The sequence below is a fragment of the Ambystoma mexicanum genome, chromosome 2p (assembly GCF_040938575.1).
Source record: "Ambystoma mexicanum isolate Mex_15411 chromosome 2p, UKY_AmexF1_1, whole genome shotgun sequence".
Taxonomy (NCBI): domain Eukaryota; kingdom Metazoa; phylum Chordata; class Amphibia; order Caudata; family Ambystomatidae; genus Ambystoma; species Ambystoma mexicanum.
The window spans coordinates 430,520,126-430,536,880 of record NC_090923.1 but is presented as its reverse complement, the minus strand read 5'-3'; positions in this window follow the sequence as shown (position 1 = coordinate 430,536,880).

Below are 16,755 nucleotides of genomic sequence, written 5' to 3'. Positions count from 1 at the left end.
ACGGGGAGGGGGTGGCAGTCCGCGACTTACAACATGTCAAGAAGCGCTGGGAGGACTTCAGGTCCAGGACCCTGAACAAGGCCCGGCGCCTCTTGAAGGCAGCGGATGCCAAAGGGCGCCGGGGCCACTTGTCGGAAGAACAGATGAGGGTCCTGGAATGCATATCCCCAGCGCTCCACGTCCAGGTCCTTGAGAAGCAGACCCGTCTGGAGTCGAGCGGTGAGTGTACATGCATCCTGATTGTGAGCAGTGCGTGTGGTGATTATTCAGTAGTGTGCAGGTTGCACATCTGTTTGTATGGGGTTGAGTATGGGTGGGGGTGTACAGGGCCATGGGGCTGACACATGCGAGGGCTGTAATGTGTGAGACATGGATGGTGCTTGTGTGTGTAGGCTTGCATGCCAAAAGCAGGTGTGTGGGCACACATGTTTGGATGAATGTGTATGTAAGTAGACGTGTCCGTGATGTCACGCATGTATGTTGTTTTTGGCTGCATGTATCAGCACTGTGTGCATGTGTGTATTTGACAAGGGTGCAACAGTGATGCAACATGGATGCATGTGACAGCAGTATGTGGAAGCCTGATTGGCAGATGTGACATGGATGCCCGTCTGAACACTGCGACACTTGGCAGAGGTGTACACATGCATGCAAGTGTGGTGGTGTGTGAACATGTGTGGTGCACTTCCTGTGTTGCATGTGATATCTGGCTCACCTTTGGCTGCTCATGCTGTTGTATGTGTATGGATGGTGGTGGCAGTTGCGATATGGCTGTGGTATGGCTCATGTGTGCGAGTTGTAATGACATGTGTGTTGGGGATTGTGATGACATGTCTGAGGTTTGCCAATGCCACTCATGTACAACTGTCATGTGTGTATGTGTCCATTGTACAGTGCCCTGATGCCTGTGTTGTGTTTCTCCCTGTCTGCAGCGTCAACTGATGAAGAGGGCGGAGAAGGTGCTGTGGAGCACAGCGGCGGGGATCCCACCGCCAGCCGGAGACGCAAGGCCCGGCTCCCCTCCCATGTTGTGATCTCGTCGGGGAGTGAGGAGTCCGGTGCCGCGTCCCAGGCCGCAGCTGCCGGGGGGGAGGTCCAAGAGGCAGAGGTTGGAGTTGGACTCCTCGGCAGCAGAAGGGGCAGCTGGGACCCCACAGGGCCCAACAGGTGAAGATGGCACGGAGTCATCCAGGTTGGTGGGGGGTTTGGTGGAGGAGGAGGCCGTGCAAGCACCAGAGACGGGGTCTGGAGGTGGGGATCCCACTGGTGCTAGTGGTGCAGTGCAGGACCAGGGACAGGAGGCAGCACAGGCCGCCGCGGAGGTGCCTGTGTGCAATCCTGTCCCTGATGCTGTCCCTGCATCATCTTGCACCAGCAGGGATGCCTACGTCCAGACCCGTTTTCAGGCAGGGGATGAGCTCACGTCAACTGGCCTTCCTCTGCCTGCGGACGTGGCTATCCAGGTCCGGGTTGAGCCTGTCCTGGCTGGTGTGGCGTTGCGTCAACGGGCCATGCCAGGTGACCTGCAGTCTTTTCATGAAGAGACTGCACGTCATCTCGAATGGCTCGTTGACCACGTCAGTCTGCTGGGACAGGTCACCCAGGCCGGATTTCTCCGTCTGATGGGGCTTGCTACGACCGCCTCCTCAACTGGACCCCTACGCGCCAGTTGTCCTCTGTGCCATCTTCCCACCCATCAGTCACCTGGGTGCCCTGTGGAGCTGCCTCTGACGGTGCGGCCAGGCTGGTCTAGGAGGCATCCCTGCCACAGTCGGGAGTCGGACGTCCAGCAGGGGTGGCCACATCTACGACTACACCCCAGCCGGCGGAGGATGTGCAGGCAGCAGGAGGCAGTGCACGGGCAGAGGCACAGCAGCAGCAGCAACGTGGTGGGAGCCATGAAGGCTCGGGGCCTTCAACATCGGAGGGGCAGGCATCGGCCGGAGGGCAGGAGGACCCAGGACAGAGAGTGTCTTCTGTGTGGCAGCGGTTGGGCCACGCCATAGATGCGGAGCGGCAGCGGGCGGAAGAGGCACGGCTCACAATGGTCAGGGAGGAGAACTCCATGCGGAGGGCCCTGAGGCGGGGCGAGTGCCTAGAGGCAATCCGCAGGGGTTTGGAGGTGGAGACGTCGACGGCCCTGCGGACCCTCGGGCCATGGAGGAGGACCGCCTCCGGGACATTGAGGAGGAGTTCGATGATGCCCTGGCCCGGGACATCCGCAAGTGAGCCGTAAAACTAGCCCGCTTCCCTTGTACATAGTTATGTAGGTAGTGTTAGGTTTCATTTTTGTTTTGATTTTATTTGGACCTTTCGGACATTGGCCACATTTTTGTATATAGTTTATTTTATTAGTTAGTGTAGTTAGATAGGTTTCCTTTATTTTGTTGGGATAATGGACCCTGGCTTGTTCCCATGTACATAGTTCACAGTTGGAGTGTATTTTTTTTCACTTTTTAACCATGGAGCAATGGCTTTCTTTTTTATTTCCCATTGGATTTTGTTTTGTGGACATTGACTTTGGACAACATTGGTTTTGCTTTTTTTCACGGACATGCTTCTTTTCATTTTTGTACATTCACATTTCTGTTTCTTCATTTTTTATTCTATTTATGTTTCCTTTAATACATATTTTTTTTGGTGAACTTCAATGTGTGGTATCTCATTGGTTTCATGCATTTCATGATACGTGTTTTGAGATTCACTGACACCCATTGGGTGTATGTGAGGGAAATGTGTTTGTTTCGGAACTTGCAATTGGTGTTCTGTGATGTAATTGCAAATTATGAGTGGGTGGATGCAATACTCGGGTGGGTGTTTTGCATTTGGAGGCTGACCATAGGGACCAGGGATCTAGATTGTGATGACATGTTGGCTGGGGAACATGAGTTGCACATGGGTGGGGGCCTGCTGGCAGGTGCCCCACAGTGCTGGGGGGTGGGGGTGGTGGGGAACATGAGTTGGACATGGGTGGGGGCCTGCTGGCAGGTGCCCCACAGTGCTGGGGGGTGGGGGTGGTGGGGAACATGAATTGGACATGGGTGGGGGCCTGCTGGCAGGTGCCCCACAGTGCTGGGGGGTGGGGGTGGTGGGGAACATGAGTTGGACATGGGTGGGGCCCTGCTGGCAGATGCCCCACAGTGCTGGGGGGTGGGGGTGCTGGGAGACATGGGTGGGGGCCTGATGGAGGCTGCCCCACAGTGACTGGGGGCGTGGGGGTGGTGGGAGACATGGGTGGGGGCCTGGTGGAGTCTGCCCCTGGTGACTGGGGGGTGGGGGTGGTGGGAGACATGGGTGGGGGCCTGGTGGAGGCTGCCCCTGGTGGCTGGGGGGTGGGGGTGGTGTGAGACATGGGTGGGGGCCTGGTGGAGGCTGCCCCTGGTGACTGGGGGTGTGGGGGTGGTGGGAGACATGGGTGGGGGCCTGGTGGAGGCTGCCCCTGGTGACTGGGGGGGGGGTGGTGGGAGACATGGGTGGGGGCCTGGTGGAGGCTGCCCCTGGTGGCTGGGGGTGGTGTGAGACATGGGTGGGGGCCTGGTGGAGGCTGCCCCTGGTGACTGGGGGGGTGGGGGTGCTGGGAGACATGGGTGGGGGCCTGGTGGAGGCTGCCCCTGGTGGCTGGGGGTTGGGGGTGCTGGGAGACATGGGTGGGGGCCTGGTGGAGGCTGCCCCTGGTGACTGGGGGGGTGGGGGTGGTGGGAGACATGGGTGGGGGCCTGGTGGTGGGTGCCCCTGCACTGCTGGGGGGTGGGGGTGCTGGGAGACATGGGTGGGGGCCTGGTGGAGGCTGCCCCTGGTGGCTGGGGGTGCTGGGAGACATGGGTGGGGGCCTGGTAGAGGCTGCCCCTGGTGACTGGGGGGGTGGGGGTGGTGGGAGACATGGGTGGGGGCCTGGTGGTGGGTGCCCCTGCACTGCTGGGGGGTGGGGTGCTGGGAGACATGGGTGGGGGCCTGGTGGAGGCTGCCCCTGGTGACTGGGGGGGTGGGGGTGGTGGGAGACATGGGTGGGGGCCTGGTGGAGGCTGCCCCTGGTGGCTAGGGGGTGGGGGTGGTGGGAGACATGGGTGGGGCCTGCTGGCAGGTGCCCCACAGTGCTGGGGGGTGGGGGTGGTGGGGACCATGAGTTGGACATGGGTGGGGGCCTGCTGGCAGGTGCCCCACAGTGCTGGGGGGTGGGGGTGCTGGGAGACATGGGTGGGGGCCTGGTGGAGGCTGCCCCTGCACTGCTGGGGGGTCGGGGTGGTGGGAGACATGGGTGGGGGCCTGGTGGTGGGTGCCCCCGCAACTGCTGGGGGGTGGGGGTGGTGGGAGACATGAGTTGGACATGGGTGGGGGCCTGCTGGCAGGTGCCCCACAGTGCTGGAGGGTGGGGGTGGTGGGGAACATGAGTTGGACATGGGTGGGGGCCTGCTGGCAGGTGCCCCACAGTGCTGGGGGGTGGGGTTGGTGGGAGACATGAGTTGGACATGGGTGGGGGCCTGCTGGCAGGTGCCCCACAGTGCTGGGGGGTGGGGGTGGTGGGGAACATGAGTTGGACATGGGTGGGGGCCTGCTGGCAGGTGCCCCACAGTCATAGCTCTCAACCATTTGTCTTGCAAAGGCGGGTGAAATCACCCGATTTTGTTTCTGGCGGGTGAGACGCCCATTGGAATGAATGGGCGTGCAGGAGGCCTGGCGGGTGAGTCAGCCCTTTGCAAGGCGGGTGACACCCGCCAAAAGCGGGTGAGTTGAGACCTATGCCCACAGTGCTGGGGGGTGGGGGTGGTGGGAGACATGGGTGGGGGCCTGGTGGAGGCTGCCCCTGGTGACTGGGGGTGTGGGGGTGGTGGGAGACATGGGTGGGGGCCTGGTGGAGGCTGCCCCTGGTGACTGGGGGGGTGGGGGTGGTGGGAGACATGGGTGGGGGCCTGGTGGAGGCTGCCCCTGGTGGCTGGGGGGTGGGGGTGGTGTGAGACATGGGTGGGGGCCTGGTGGAGGCTGCCCCTGGTGACTGGGGGGGTGGGGGTGCTGGGAGACATGGGTGGGGGCCTGGTGGAGGCTGACCCCGGTGGCTGGGGAGTGGGGGTGCTGGGAGACATGGGTGGGGGCCTGGTGGTGGCTGCCCCTGCACTGCTGGGGGGTGGGGGTGGTGGGGAACATGGGTTGGACATGGGTGGGGGCCTGCTGGCAGGTGCCCCACAGTGCTGGGGGGTGGGGGTGGTGGGGAACATGAGTTGGACATGGGTGGGGGCCTGCTGGCAGGTGCCCCACAGTGCTGGGGGGTGGGTGTGGTGGGAGACATGAGTTGGACATGGGTGGGGGCCTGCTGGCAGGTGCCCCACAGTGCTGGGTGGTGGGGGTGGTGGGGAACATGAGTTGGACATGGGTGGGGGCCTGCTGGCAGGTGCCCCACAGTGCTGGGGGTGGGGGTGCTGGGAGACATGGGTGGGGGCCTGGTGGAGGCTGCCCCTGCACTGCTGGGGGGTGGGGGTGCTGGGAGACATGGGTGGGGGCCTGGTGGCGGGTGCCCCACAGTGCTGGGGGGGTGGGGGTGGTGGGAGACATGGGTGGGGGTTCTGGTGGAGGCTGCCCCTGGTGGCTGGGGGGTGGGGGTGCTGGGAGACATGGGTGGGGGCCTGGTGGTGGCTGCCCCTGCACTGCTGGGGGGTGGGGGTGGTGGGGAACATGAGTTGGACATGGGTGGGGGCCTGCTGGCAGGTGCCCCACAGTGCTGGGGGGTGGGGGTGGTGGGGAACATGAGTTGGGCATGGGTGGGGGCCTGCTGGCTGGTGCCCCACAGTGCTGGGGGGTGGGGGTGGTGGAAGACATGGGTGGGGGCCTGGTGGAGGCTGCCCCTGGTGACTGGGGGGGTGGGGGTGGTGGGAGACATGGGTGGGGGCCTGGTGGAGGCTGCCCCTGGTGACTGGGGGGGTGGGGGTGGTGGGAGACATGGGTGGGGGCCTGGTGGAGGCTGCCCCTGGTGGCTGGGGGGTGGGGGTGGTGGGAGACATGGGTGGGGCCTGCTGGCAGGTGCCCCACAGTGCTGGGGGGTGGGGGTGGTGGGGAACATGAGTTGGACATGGGTGGGGGCCTGCTGGCAGGTGCCCCACAGTGCTGGGGGGTGGGGGTGGTGGGGAACATGAGTTGGACATGGGTGGGGGCCTGCTGGCAGGTGCCCCACAGTGCTGGGGGGTGGGGGTGCTGGGAGACATGGGTGGGGGCCGGGTGGAGGCTGCCCCTGGTGGCTGGGGGGTGGGGGTGGTGGGAGACATGGGTGGGTGCCTGGTGGTGGGTGCCCCTGCACTGCTGGGGGGTGGGGGTGCTGGGAGACATGGGTGGGGGCCTGGTGGAGGGTGCCCCTGGTGACTGGGGGTGCAGGGGGACATGCGTTGGTGGGCAGTAGTGCAAGTTGACATGTGGGTTGGCTGGGGGTCATGGCCATGGTGGATGGAGTGCCTGCAGGACATGTGCAGGGTAGGCCCCTGTGGTGTGAGCCACCTGCAGGGGCCGTGGAGGGTGTAGAGGGAACACCTGGGAGGACCCACACGTGCAATTCACGTGTGGTGCTCCCCGCGCACCCCTGTAATACACGTACCCTGATGGAATCGCGTGTGGAACTTCCCGCGCACCCCTGAAATACACGTGCCCTGCTGATGTCGCGTGTGAAACTTCCCCCGCACCGCAAAATACACGTACCATGATGAAATCGCGTGTGGAATTTCCCGCGCACCCCTGAAATACACGTACCCTGCTGAAATTGCATGTGGCACTTCCTGCGCACCCCTGAGATACGCGTACCCTGCTCGCACGGGCCCAATCACGTGTAGAAATTCCCGCGCACCCCTGAGATATGCGTACCCTGCGGAAATCGCATGTGGAACTTCCCGCGCACCCCTGAAATACGCGTACCCTGCTCGCACGGGGCCAATCGCGTGAGGTACTTCCCGCGCACCCCAGTGATACACGTAGCCCGCTTGCCGTGCTGGTACAGGGTTAGCGCAGCCCTTTGTGCTGGATTGGGTATATTGATGGCTTTTCCCTGCGCGAGAGGCGTTCTTGGGGGCGTAACTGGCGCTGCTGCAGGGTCGCTGCGCCACGGCTGGTTTTGGTGGCTGGAATCCATGAATATGCTGTGCGCGGAAATGGATTTTAGCGCACGCGGCTGGCGCAGGGATTCGCACGCGCACATGTGCGCCAGCCGCGTGCGCCACTTGTGCGCTGAATTCTATGAATTACCCCCTAACTGTTTGCGAAGCCAGAAAAATGTCCAATAGCAGTTCCCTCTGTCCCTTATCTTGGGTTCATCCTGTCCGAGAAAGGAATAGAGATGGATCCCATGAAAGTCTCTTCAATCCTCGATTGGCCGGTACCATCCTCGATAAAGGAGATACAAGCATTCCTTGGCCTATTGAACTTCTACAGAAAGTTCATTGAAAACTTCTCGGACAAGGTTCTTCCATTAACAGCTTTACTGAAGAAGGATGTTTCTCTGGAGTTCAGATGCTGAACAAGCCTTTTAAAGGGCTAAAATCAGCATTTTGCTCAGCTCCTATTCTCAGGCAACCAGATCAGCAGTTGTCTTTCATAGTCGAAACGTACGCTTCAGCAAGAGCCATAGAGGCTGTTCTCAAACAAGATCAAGAAGGAAAGGAACATCCAGTCTCCTACTATTCCTGGACCATGAGGGAGACTCACTACTCTGTTATAGAGAAGGAATTGTTGGTGGTGAAGCAAGCCTGTGCCGAATGGTGCCATCTGCTTCAGGGTTCCATGCATCCTTTTGAAATTCGGATGGATCTTAGCAATCTGAAGGTTTTACAATAGATGGAATGCCAGAATGCCCGTCCGGCCAGATGGCCTTCTCTTTTTGCACAATATGATTGCTTCATTACCTACATCTCAGACAACAAGAACACTTTGGCTTATAGCCTGTCCAGATGTCCGTCTATTTGTCAAAACATCCCCTTCAGAGGAGAGCGTCTGTTACAAGATGTAATGTTTATGGGTAAAGTGTCTTGTTTCCTTCAAGAGGTCAATTCTGCATCCGCCAAAGGCCTTAGTACCCCTCTCAATGGATCTACCGGCCCAAATATCTATCATAGAGGGATTACTCTTTCTTAAAGATCAACTGTACATTCCCAATATTGACCTTCAACATTGTGTACTTTCATGGGGTCACAACTCTCATCTACCTGTTCATAAAGGTGTGGCAGCTACCACAGAACTCATTACTCAAGGTTTCTGGTGGCCTACCATATGAACAGACATCAAGCAATATGTCCAGTCTGTGTGGGCTAGGAATAATTATCCCACCTCCACACCTGTCCAAACTCCCCACTGAACCCTGGATTCATATATCTACTGACTTTGTGGTAGATCTCCCCCTGTCTCAAGGATATACAGCCATAATGGTCACTGTATACAGCTTCAGCAAGATAACCCATGTTTCACCATTAAAAGGGGTGCTTATGGCCTCAGAGAAGGCACAAGTATTCCTAAAAGATATCATCAGGCTACATAGAATGCCTGAATCACTCATCTCCAACAGAGGGTCTTAATAAACATCACACATCTAGAGAATACTTTTTGAGCTACTTGGCATTGAACATGCACTCATATCATCCAACGGCCAGACAGAATGTCTGAAAGGCACAATGGAGGAATACCTCTGATGTTTTGCCAATGTTGAAGAAGATAATTGGGCTATTCTTTTATCCACAGTTGAGTTCTCGTATAACCACGCAATCCAATCTGCCATAAAGATGTCTCCTTTCTTTTGTCTTTATGGTAGATATCCCTGTTCATTTCCTTCTATGTCTTTTCCTTCCATAAGACTACCGACTGTAGACGCTCTGTTGGATTCCATCTCCTCCACCCAAAAGAGGGCTTTGCTCAATTTGGAAGAGAGCCACAAGAGATACAAGCGCCATGCAGATTCCCATTGCCGTCATGTACTTGCTTGGAAAGAATGAGATCTTGTTTGGCTTTCTACTAAATATCTGCCAAGGTGGACTCAATTCTCCGGGCTTACACCTAGGTACCTCGGTCCTTCTCCCATCTTGTCACAGATAAATCCAGTGGCTTTCAAACTTAAGTTACCCAAATATTTGCGGTGAATCCATGTGGCATTCCATGCCTCCTTGTTTAAGTCATACGTGTCTGACAAATTCCAGAGAAAGGACACCTACAAGGCCCCTGTCAGAGATCCTTCCCCTGGCATCTACGAGGTGAAGGAAATTCTGGATTCCTACTACCACAAATTATGGTTACAATATCTTGTCAGATGGAAGGGGTATTCCCTAGCAGAAGACTCTTGGAACCTGTCTCCAACATAACAGCTCCCAGATGTATGCTGAGGTTTCATCAACTCCATCCGAGGAAGCCGGGGGTGTTCGCCCCCAGAAGGGGGCAGACTGTCATGAATGGCCATGCCTGGAAGCTTTGGAGCTGGTGGAGGAGCCACCATTAATTTGCCCACCACGTTTCTCCTGGTGCGGTCTAGTTTCTCCATACTGTGGCTGCTATCTTTGTCTTGGCCCCAGCCCCCTGTGCATTGCTACTGCAGTTTTGCTTTATTCCAATGCTCCACTGTGAGTTTCTTCTTCGCATACTTTTGCCTTTTTCCCCATTGACTGTTTTACCGCTTTGGTCTCCTGCTCCTGTCCTTCCTGGTGTCAGCTACCCTCGCTGGCTGTTCTCTGTTTCACTCTTTCCCTCTGCCTTGCTAGTCAGCAACTCTCACCGGCGGTCCTCTGTTTTGTTTCACCTTCCTGTTTTGCTTGACTTCTCTCTGCTGTCCGGTTTCTCCCCTCTCTCCACTGTCCCTCGCAAGTCGCCTCGGTTCCAGCAGGCTCACGTCCATTCCATTGCCACCTTTGTGCTTTGACAGGCACTCTCTTCCTTTTCCTTATGTACATATTCTGGCTTTCTCTTGCTCCTTGCATCTTTTCTTTTCTTTAGGATTCTGACCTGCCATCTCTACCTTTTCATTTACTCATTTTTACATCCTCTCACATACTTACTTGCTCCAGAATTGCTCCAGATGTGTTGCCTTTCCTCTAACTTCGGCCACCTTCTTACCTAGTGGAGATTGTTGTTATGTTATGTTATGTTATGTTATATGTACTTGTAAAGCGCATGTTCACCCAAGGGTATAATGCCGATAATCTGCGGAGGGACAGCAGTAGTTATGGAGAGAGGCCTAACACAGTAGAATTTTCAAGGAACGGTGAAAGGTAAGATGGTCAGCAGTGGTTCGAAGAGCAAGAGGAAGGTCGTTCCAAGCCTTCGCAGCCATCACAGAAAATGCACAACCACCCATAAGGGACAGGGTGACACGAGGGACAGACAACAGAAGGGCAGACTGAGAGCAAAAGAGGCGAGCGGGACCATACTGTGAAACATTTCCTGAAGATATTCCTCCCCATGTTTATAGAAAGCCCGGTGGACGACCCACAAAGATTTCAAAAGAATCCGCTTCTCGATAGGCAGTCAGTGAAGTTGTCTGAGCAGCGGAGAGATATGTGCTCGAAATGGAGGATGCCAGACTGATCTGGCAGCAGCATTCTGGAGCATCTGAAGCTGATTTATAAGATAGTTCAGTTGGCCAAAGTAGAGCGAGTTGCAATAATCAACCGTGCTGAGAACAAGTGCATCCACCACAGGGGCTTGGAATTGAGCTGAGATGAAAGGAAGAACTTTCCGCAGCATACATAGTTTAAAATGGCCAGATTTAGAAACAGCCGCAACCTGCTCCACCATAGAGAGAGAGGATGACATTTTTACCCTCATATTTCTTACCGAGGAGGACGGCCAGGGAAACGGACCAAGAGAGGTTGGCCAAAAATCAGTAGTCCAAGAGGACCCGAGGTTCCAACAACAAGAACCCCCGTCTTTTTGCCATTAAGATTTAACCAATTGTCCACCATCCAGGAGCCCAGGTCCTCTAAACACGTCCTAAGCTGTGCTGCAGCATCTGAGCGCAGTACCTTTGGGAGTCCTTTGGATCTTTTTCTGGAGTACCTCACAAGGAATACTTCTTCCAAGTGCTCATCTCCATCGGAATCTATAACAGCACTTGCATCCAACCAGATCAGCGGACAACAGCATCTTTAGGTTTTTTTTCTGCCTTCAGGCTTTTTCCCCTGACCTGTGCTGCACAGAGGAGACACTATTCTTTCTTGATTGTTCTTTAATCAGAGATAGTGGCAAATCCAATCTCTTCAAGAAGTAGAAGGGAACCTTTGAGGAACCTACCACCAAATTCTCTGACTCCGAATCCTCTGCCCCTGAGAGTGACTCAGATCATCAGGTGAGATCTGACACCTGCAGAGAAAAAGGACTGCAGAGGCCATGGATATCATGGAAGTCTGCAGACGTCAGAAGACTAAAGCATGCTTTGTGGATGAGGAGTTGAACTGCAGGGGAGGACAGGGCAGCACAAGCTTCATTTCTATTTTGAAGTGCTGAAAGTATGGAGCTCAACAAGAAGACTGTTTGGATTATAGAGGATTTGTGGGTTAATTTGCTGCAGATATATGCAGAGCAGCTTGGCTTTGAAAAATTGGAAGTGGTATGGTGTGGAGTTCATCACATGAAATGGAGTCAACTATTACCCAGGTGTGAGGGTGTGGTGCATTTGAAACATCCAGAAATGATTGTAGTAAAATGTGTAAGTAATAGCTAGGGTATGGAACTGGTGTAGCTTTGCAGTTTGCCATGAAAGATATTTTCAAAAGTCTGATGATACCTTTTCCACAAGCAATGTGTATTTTTTCAAGAATTACACAGAGATAAGTGTGGAAAATATCCAACCTGTTTTGTCCACAAAAGGAATAAGTATGGCAGAATGTGAAGAAAACTATATGTGCATTTCTGAGAGATTTTGAAATGTCATCTTTTGAAAATGATAATATATAACATGATGGAGTGGATATTTTTTGAAAAGATGGAGTACATCACACACGTGTTGGACATTTTCTTTGAAATATTTGGAATGCAGTGAAATTATTTTTGTGAAATAATTAAATTGAAAGAAGAAGAGTATGTACTGAAAACATGTATTAGTAAAAATTGCATGTGTACATAAGTGTGCTGACATATTCACCCGTCCGCGGACGTTAAGGGTGAAAAAACACAGAAAGGAAGCACATGTGCTTTGGTGGTGTAATGTGAATGGATGGTGTAAAAGCCCTGAGTAAGGCTTTAACGTCTTCTACTCACTTAACAGTGCATATTTAGTTGTTTATATGGCAGAGAAGAAGGGTGGAACAGAACTTCATTTCTATCACCTTTTTTCCTCTGTGCTATACAAATGCTCGGGTATTTTTCCAGGCATGGATGTTAATGCTGATGAAAATGCTGGAGATTTTTATGGAGTCCTCCTGCTTTATGCATCAACATAACGCTGATATTGTCCATAAGGATTGATTGTGCACATTTTCTATTCTATTTTTAGAAAGGTGGTTCCCCATGGGAACTCATTTTATTTTTGGCAGAAGAAGGGTGGGAGGGTGTTGATGGCAGGGACACTAAACACTATTGTTAGGAAGAATTCTCAGGAATGTGCTAATTTCCCTTACTTTTTGAGACCCCCAGCCACTTTGATGGGTTTCTAGGATTTTAATTTTCACCTGGAAACTCTTTCATGTATTTTGATGTGTGTTTTACTTTTGTGTTCTTTGGATATGGAGTTTTAGACAACTCCATAGGCATCATCGTTTTCTTGTGTGTCACACAGCAACTTCAGTGCAGTGGCACAGGGATGTCTTTCAGACCTCTGGAACTGACTACTGTCTCCCAGAGTATGTAAAGTTAAATTGACTTTGCTAGTCTTTTTAAATTCATTAAATTCATAGAACCAGCATACACTATCTCATTATAGAGTGCTGGAGGGGTTGCCTAGCATCCCCCGTGTCTAAACACTGATGTAACAGTCAAATGTTACCCTTTCCTCTTGAAATAGCTGGTGGCAGTGGGTTTAGAACAAACTACCATGATTTTTCCCGACCGTGAACACTGGTAGCTAAAAACCGGGTCAACCACGTTTTTCAATATGGCGCCTAAGACCCCTCTGTCAAAACAGACTCCGGTCATCTTTTTTTGCCTTTTTTTAGGAAAGGTCCTTCTAGTATTTGTCTCTGCATGCCAAAACAGGCTTGGTCCCTTTGTTCCATGGCCTTTGGCAGACTTCAGTGCTGAAGCCCTCCTCTGGCGCCTGAGTGTCTGGGGTGGACAGGATGCCCAAACTTCCCTGTGCTTAGTCTCCAGGGAGACCTGAATGAACTCTGGTGTGATTGGCTGGCTGACTGTCCGGCAAGGACAGACACCCTGCTGGGTGAGTAACAGCTAGGCTGGAATGAATGGGAGAAAACTGTTTAAAAGCAGGTCTCTGGGACTTGGAAGGCAGAGTCGACCACTGGAACAAAAGAACCAAAGACGAGCTGAAGAAAGACGACTGCTGCAACTCCTGGACTGTTGGTTTGCCCGGTGAAGCCCTGCTGCAGGTCCAAATTGCCTGCAACTCCCTCGACAGAGAAGCCCCATTCAAGGACGACTTCTTCCCTTGAGCTGGTGGGAACAACCAACACGCAAGCCACCTGGACACTGTCTCCATATTGGTTGAACTTTCTTCAGAGTGCTGTTGAAAACCGGATGCCAGTGAGAAGGATACCAGTTTGTGGACTTTAAGGTACTCACACCTTAAAACCGATGTTTAGCCAAGCTTGTGGCTTCTTCCCTGGGCAGTGCAGGAACCTCCTGACGTCCTCCTTTTTGTTCCCACGATTGAAGGTCAGGAACAGCGAGATCTGCAGGAACTGCCAGGAACAAGTTTCTCAGCTACAGCTTTTCTTTATCCATAAGGTACTGTGCAAACACTTTGTGGAAATCCTTTCTGCTGCGTTGAAAGTTTGTAAAACTTTCCCAACTTTGGAGTCTTGCTCGCTCCTAATCCAACATATAACTCTTTTTCTGGCAAACTACTTCTAAGAACATTGGCAAAGACTTAACCGTTTACTACCAGAACTGTGCTATCCTATCCAAGACACTGAACCATTGACTTTGTCCCAGGCCTATTGAATTGAATTGCCTCTTGTAGTGAACTGACACTATTTGCCCTGCCTCTGGAGGTAATTGTTTTTGATTCTTATATCCTTTCTCTTTCTATACCCCTTTTGAAAGTTACTGAAGTGCCATTTTGCTCCCACTTAAGGGGAGCCTAACTTGTTCAGAAACGTATTGGTTGTGTACTGTAGTCTATTATAGTGTGATATTGAGCTGCTTCTCGCTAATGGAATGTTTTCTAACCAAATGTGTAAATAAATGTATATTCTTTTACCAAGAAACCTTGAGTAAGTGTTTGTTTGAACCACTGTGATTACAAGTCCACTGTGTAACATCTTTTACTGCTCACATCTCTCTTGAGATAAGTGTGGCTGCTCAGCCCCTGCTAACACATAACTGTGTAGTACAGGCTTGTACCAAAGGTGAGATTGTGCTTACACCTGTAGTCTTAATTGTGTTTAGTTTTCCCAAAGGGTACTGCATATAATTCTGCCTAACAACTATAAAGGAGGGATAGGTGGTGAAGAGAAGATGTTGAGCACCGGTTATAAAACTAAGGTAGGGGGCAATTACTTTGTGCCTTCAGAGCAGCCTCAAAGGTGATGCAGAATTGCTCCTCCTTACAGATGAGTGCATCACAATATGCACATACAACAATTGCCTTCTTAAGGTAGGGATCAACTTCCTCCTGTATAGCCTGTGACGCAGCAGGAGGAATAATCTGCCTTACTGAGGTGGAATGAGTGTAGTGCAGTAGAAGAGGGGTTTCTACATCCTTTAATAGGAACTGCCTTTCTGGGGGTAGTCGGGTGGAAAGTCTGGGTGTTGCAACCCATGTCGGTGGTGCTAATGGAGGACTGCCCCTTCCCTTCTGCCCACAACTGAGTGTGATTCCACACTCAGTGCAGTGCACATGGGCACCCTGAGCCTTCGGCACTCCCCTTTTGGTGGTTGAAAAACCGCCACACCCAAGACTATCTCCGACCACCAGATGTAGAAGTTACCTCTTCCAGTGGGTCTTTGTCCTCCTCTTCATTCTGCAGCTCATATGCCACATTGCTCCTGTTCCCTTCTCGATGTCCTCCAGATGGTAGTTGTGGTGGCTCCTGATGGGGAGGGATGGCCATGACAGATGCCATTTTTAACAGGTTTTAACTCTGTCTGCTTCACTGCTCTTAAAGGTGGCTCCTCTCTTCTGGTCTGTCAGATTGTGAATGACTATAACAAATGGGTGGGTCCCCTTGGAGAAACTATTCATGACTCTTTCTCCTGTCCGCAAACCTTTGAGACCAAAAAGGCCATTAAAAGCTTTACAAATTTCAGAGAAGAATGAAGAATGTTAGTAGCAGTTGTGGATGGTTAAGGAACGGTTTCAACCCCAGAGTTGGTAGGGTCAGCGCAAATTTGATTTTAAAATGTCCGTGAAGCAGGGACATCAACAGTGGACACATCATCATGCAGCACAGGAGCATTCACATCATTAAGTCTGCAGCTGTCTGTGACCATGTCTTGGCATTTGCGAACATTAGCGCAACCAAGTGACATCATCCTTCTGAGCTTTGATGACCAAGGCCATGCACTGACATTCGTAAACAAATTAGAAGTGCCTCTCATCGTTGGGACACGTTCGTTGTCACAAACGTCTGAGCAGCAAGTTTACATCATTCAGGTGTGCTGGGATGACCGCGGCCACGCACTGACATTTGTGAACTAATTAAAAGTGTTTCATGTCGTTGCAGACATGTTCGTTGTTCGCTAACTAATTAAAGGTGCATCAATGTCGCTACAGACATGGTGGTCTGTTTGCGATCATAGGCACGCCACTTGATGTCATTGCACATTATGATGTGGACATGAACATGTATAAAGGCTGTCACATTTACATCACATTTACATTAATATATATTATGATAGGGATGGCGACTCACTAAGGGAAACAAAAAATAGGAAGTGGTGTTTGTTCATGATTGGCTGAATTAGGAATAGCAATCTCATCAAACTGTTGATTTGCAATGTCCTCTTGGAATAATTGAGGTGATTGATGGCAAAAAGGGTCACAGGTACAGGTAGGGTAATGAAAATCAATATTTCTAATCACATGATTTTTAACATATGTAAACAGTTCACCTATTTGATGTTTCATTTCATTTGAATTAATACATAATTGGTTCATTTCATTATATATAGTCTCCAATCTAGCTTAAAATTATGCTCTTTTTTTCCTCATTATTTTAATTGGGTTGTTCTTCTTGTTGTTCTAAATTGTGAAGTAGAAACATGTAATACATTGAGTGTAATAGTTTATATATATTATCATTGTTCTTCTTGTTCATTTGTATCTTCTTTGGGGAAGTATAATTCTAGCCATTCCAGAGTGCTCGCCATTTCTATTACAATATACAATGTTTATATTTAGTTATACAACATTTTGACAGACGTATTACTATTATATACTGTGCGTTTATAAATTAAATGAAAAGGTACTGATTACTTTGTAAAATTTTGAAAGTATCTTTGTCACTGCAACCAATGTTGTGCTTAAGTGTCTGCCAGCTGTTCAAGTGAATTGTTTATGCAGGGAATACAGTTTCCTTCAATATTTGGGACAATCTATAATATTGTGTTATCATTTTGAAAACAGTATTTCATTTTCTAAAGTTATAACGGATGTAAAATATGCTTTATTTGATTGTTTGCATTGTTTCTCTACAT